Below are 5,032 nucleotides of genomic sequence, written 5' to 3' on the forward strand. Positions count from 1 at the left end.
ATATGAAGATCTAAAATCTTTGTGTAATCTCTAATAATAACCTCAGATTAGTTTTTCTGCTCTCGTGTTCATATTATTTTTTGATTTAACAAAAAATTTATATAAATATAATTTATGATTTTATATTGAAGTACTTTGTATAGCATCTCGGAATATTTATTGAAAGTTGCTTGAGTAATTATTAACCCTAACATAAATTTATTACCAGTTAGATGATTCTCTTGTTTCTTATTTTTTGACATCCTTCAGTCTCTCCCTTTCTTACTTTTTTTTAACAAAGTAAGTGACTGAAATCATTATACTAAATTTGGTCTGAACAATAACAATACTGAACTCACGTTCCACTAAGCTAACCTTCTACTTTTAGAGTCTATCAACCATCCAAATCCAACACGTCAACAATCTTAATAATTGAAATATTGGAACGATTTTCAAGGCCTAAATTGTAATAATCACACCTTTTATACAAGTAATAATTTTTTTTAGTATGTTGTAGTTAATTAGAATTTTCAAGGCTTCCGGAAAATTCTAAATAATATATTATATCATATCAACAGTAAGTGTCAAGATTAATCTTTATAAAAAATAATAAAAAAAAATCATCTACTATTATTGTTATTATTTCTTTGGTGTTATAAACAAGATTATTTCAATTATAAAGTAATATTTATTATTAAAATATTAATATAAATTATTTTAAAATATGCACTTTTCACAATTTTTTTTATCTTCTGTTTTGAGGAAGTGTTTTTCCAACTTTTAAATATGAGTTTATATTTTTTTGGACTCTGTGTTTTGTTTCATTACTTGTTTGGACTCTGTGTTTTGTTTCATTACTTGTTTGGACTCTGTATTTTGACAAATTACTTTTTAGACTTTATGTTTTGTAAAATAGTTAAAATAGAACCCTAAACCTGATTTTGGTTAATGTTTTCTCAACTAAAATCACAAATAATTTACCAAACTAACTGTTCAGAACAAAAATAAAATCATTCTACTTAAAAACTGTGTTATTATATTCAATTTTTTTCTTCATCAAAATTGAGTTTAGGATTCTATTTTAATCATTTTACAAAATATAGGGTCCAAAAAGTAATTTGTCAAAATACAGGATCCAAACAAATAATGAGACATAACACAGAATCCAAAAATATATAAACCCTTTAAATATTCATTATATTGAATGTTGAGCCAAGTTTGGGAGAGCTTCTACAAAAGTTAAAAAACCATTCTGAAAAAAAAAATTATGGGTTAAAAAGTGCTTGGTAAAATAAGATAAAAGTAGTTTATTTTAAGAATTTAAGTGATGAAAATTTCAACTTTTAATTTTTACGGGAAGCTAAAACATTGGTTGGTATAGTAAATTATTTACTTGGACCAATTGCTCTCATTCTAATTAGAAAATTCTTATTTTACCAACTTTAATTTTGGGATTTTCTTTTTCGATCTCAAACCAACATCTCTTCTGTTTCACGATATCTTGGTGCACTCTCACCAGACGGCAGCCATCACTCCTCTCCTCTGCTCTTCTTCTCCGTCGCCAGCCATATCAAGGTTTATATATCTCTCTTTCTCTTAACTTTTATGTTGAATGTCATTTCCATTCTTTTTCGAATTTAATTTCTTTTTCACTCTATTGAATCCGTTTTTTTCCCTCTTTTCTTTATCTATTATTTTTATTTTATCTTTCTTTTCTTTTCCTGTTATATATCATTGAAGTGGTTGTCTTGCTTGCTATTAGTTGTCGTTTATGCTTTATTTGCTTCCTCTATGGTTTGTCGTTACTGATCTATTTGTATTGTAAGCTGTTTGACGTGGGCTACAATCCATAGACCAGTTCCATCATTTATAAGGACTGTTTATAGAATTCTTTACATACTTACCCTATATATATGATATATGCAATAAATATACATATATATATATATGTATATTGTTGAGATGATTTATCTTCAAGCATTGGGACCATGTGTGGTATGGTTTCTTGTTGAGCTTTAAATAGCATATAATAAATTATTCATCTACTTTGCACATGGCATATACATATAAGTCATATACATATACACTACAAGAAAAAATGCTTTTAATAACACTGAAAATGTGTTATCAAAACATACGATAACACTTTCTGATGTGTTAAGACCGACTATGTTATCGTAGGTCAGGGTACTTTACATAACACTTTATCAGTGTTATACAGATGTGTTATTGTACTGTCAACGATAACACAATTTCTGTGTTATTTTAATATATAGATAAGTGTTTAATTATGTTATTTATAGTCGATTATATAGCACTTTTTTTGTGTTATACTACACTTTAGTATAACACTTTTTTTGTGTTATATTACACTTTAGTATAACACATGTGTTATATTAGATTAGAGAAACATCATCTTTTTTTACTTACACAAAACTAGGAAAACAAATATGAAAGTTGAAGCCAGATAAAGTAACATAAATAGATTTTTATTAATTACTCAAATGTAATTACAATATTTAGTGTACTAGTCTAGGCTTAAGAAATCATATTACAACATAATTTATGCCCAATTCAGATTCCTTTATCACTAAATACAAAACAAGAAATGTATACAAAAATTAGTGAAATACATTCTTCCATTCTAAAGGCCTCTACTACAAATGTTGTCAAGAATTGCTCCAAAGAAATCATCACAATATACCTGCACATTGTAAAAAAAAAGTCCTTTTATTATTAAGAAATAAATACCGTGAACAAGAACAAATAATGAAATAACAACAAGAAATGATCAAAAGACAAGAGGAAATGATATTACAATTTATGGAACAGATGAAAGGACAGCATAGTGGCTTTGGAGGATCTTCTCATGCGTCAGTGCCAAACTATGGATCTCCCATAGATCAGGCGACACCATCTCATTAGGCATCACCAAAATCCCAGCATCAACCTCTAGCACCACCGCCCCCACACCTAAAAGAGGCATCTATGTTTATCCCTATACCTGGCTCAAATCAGGTATAACATTATCTTTTTAAAATCTAAGTTCTTGAACTTGTATAACACATTTATACATATCTAAATATGTGTAGGATAAAATGATTGAATGCAAATTTGCATTAGGGTCTATCACCAACATCGTTTGTAGGAGATACATTCTATTTACTAGTAGCACATACATACATGGAGAAGACGTAGGAGAAAACTACTTGAGTTTGCTAACAAACTGATGTTCTACTTGTTAATCCGATCCATATCAGTGAGATTTATACAATCAGACAAGCTATTGGGACTTTGATACGTTGGCCCAAGTCGCTAGGCATCTTCAATGGAGCGACACAGGTAATTTTTTGTAACACTATTAAATTTTTATTTACTTATTCCATTATTAATTATTTGTTATGGGTTTATTAGGAGGTCGTGAAAAATATAGGATAGCAAGCTGGGGAAAAAACTTCTCTACCATTAGCACCACAAACACAAAAACTAGTTCTAAAACGAGCACCTAAGGCGTCATTGTCACAAGAGGTTCAACAACCATCTCCATTGTCACCTAAGTTGAGACAAGTAAATGAAATCGTCAATGATTGGCCTAAACATGATTATGTTGATGAAGTATCCATTGAATTTGATGTGTTTGGCCATGCTTGTGAGTACTTTACTCTATTTCGGAATGAAATACTTGAATTTTTTAGAAAAGAGATGATTGGACAATCATGCATTGTCTTCTACATAAGGTTTGCTTTATATGAAGTTAATAATATTTATTGTAAGGATTTTCTTTCATCAATTATGTAGTTTTCTTTTAAATTAATGATATTTGTTAGAAGGATTTTGTACCAGACACTATTATTAGACGAGGATAAGAGAGGAACATTGTTGTTTATGAATCCGAATAAAGTTTCTACTTCCGTGACTCGTGCAGATAGTCGTGCTTAAGCTTTATGTGATAAGATGTTATACTACACGTCTAAAAGGCATGATTGGATAGTAATGCCTTATAACCATGGGTAAGTTTAATTAATATGCTTTTCATTGATACAAAAAAATAGAATCTAAAGTTAAAAACTTTGTAATACTTGTTCTTTCAACAAGGAACATTGGATGTTATTTTTATTATATCCCAATTGGCATTATTGTTGTTTTCTCGATCATCTCAATGCCCCATTAGATAACAGGACAACCATCAAGGAGACCATCCATGATGCATTTGAGATGTATTTCATGGAAATAATGAAAGCACGTAAAAAGATCAACAAACGCCCAGCGGAAGTAATGTATTTCCAACCTATGGTATGTTTCTATTTGCATATGAATTTATGTATGTGTAAAGATGTTTAAGATATTTAATACTAAGAATTGTTCATGTATTACCAATATTTATAAAGTGCCGTAAACAACCAAACAATATCGACTGCAGATATTATGTTATGAGGATGATGAAGAATGTACTTATCAATGCCTCTCATATCAAACCTTTCTTGTCAAAACAGATAACAATGAATATACAACTACATAATATTAATATAGTATAATATTTTTATATGCTTTGAATTTATTACCACAAATATAATTCTAATTAAAGCTTTGTTTCTTTGTTTTTTCAGTTCACATTTGACAAACCATTTACTACTCAAGAAATTGACGAAGTTTGAGAAGAATGTGCGATGTTATTTTTGCAATTGGTTAGAGAAAAATGAATGATGTTATAATAGATAACTTACAATACATGTCGAGCAGTGTACTCACCGAAGACTTGATTGACAACAAGCTGCGAGTCACTGTATATGTCCAAGGCTTTAGCCTTCACTTCCCTCGCGAACCTCAGCCCCGCGATTAATGCTTCATACTCCACTTCATTATTAAATGCTCTAAATACAAAACGAAGTGCACAATGGATGTGTTGCCCTTGAGGAGGGAATAATGTTAGACCGGCCCCAGACAGCTAATCGGTAGATGAGCCATCGACATGCAACTTCCAGACTTGGGGTTTTTCCTTAGAATGAATAGTGTTGCATGATGGGTGCTCAATGTTCTGCTCAGCACTTGTACT

General features: G+C 30.1%; 1 long non-coding RNA gene across 3 annotated transcripts; it reads left to right on the forward strand.

Annotated features, from left to right (window-relative positions):
- Nucleotides 1-1,251: 1,251 nt before the first annotated feature.
- On the forward strand, nucleotides 1,252-4,157 carry LOC133821153 (uncharacterized). 3 transcript variants are annotated; one of them, XR_009887343.1, is made up of 4 exons: nucleotides 1,252-1,554; nucleotides 2,812-2,997; nucleotides 3,072-3,321; nucleotides 3,394-4,157. It is a non-coding gene; the product is annotated as an uncharacterized LOC133821153 (long non-coding RNA). The 3 variants fall into 3 exon arrangements; XR_009887341.1 differs by having other exon boundaries at nucleotides 1,252-2,997; XR_009887342.1 differs by having other exon boundaries at nucleotides 1,252-2,997; nucleotides 3,240-3,321.
- Nucleotides 4,158-5,032: the final 875 nt, after the last annotated feature.

Source organism: Humulus lupulus, chromosome 3, assembly GCF_963169125.1.
Source record: "Humulus lupulus chromosome 3, drHumLupu1.1, whole genome shotgun sequence".
Classification (NCBI taxonomy): Eukaryota; Viridiplantae; Streptophyta; class Magnoliopsida; order Rosales; family Cannabaceae; genus Humulus; species Humulus lupulus.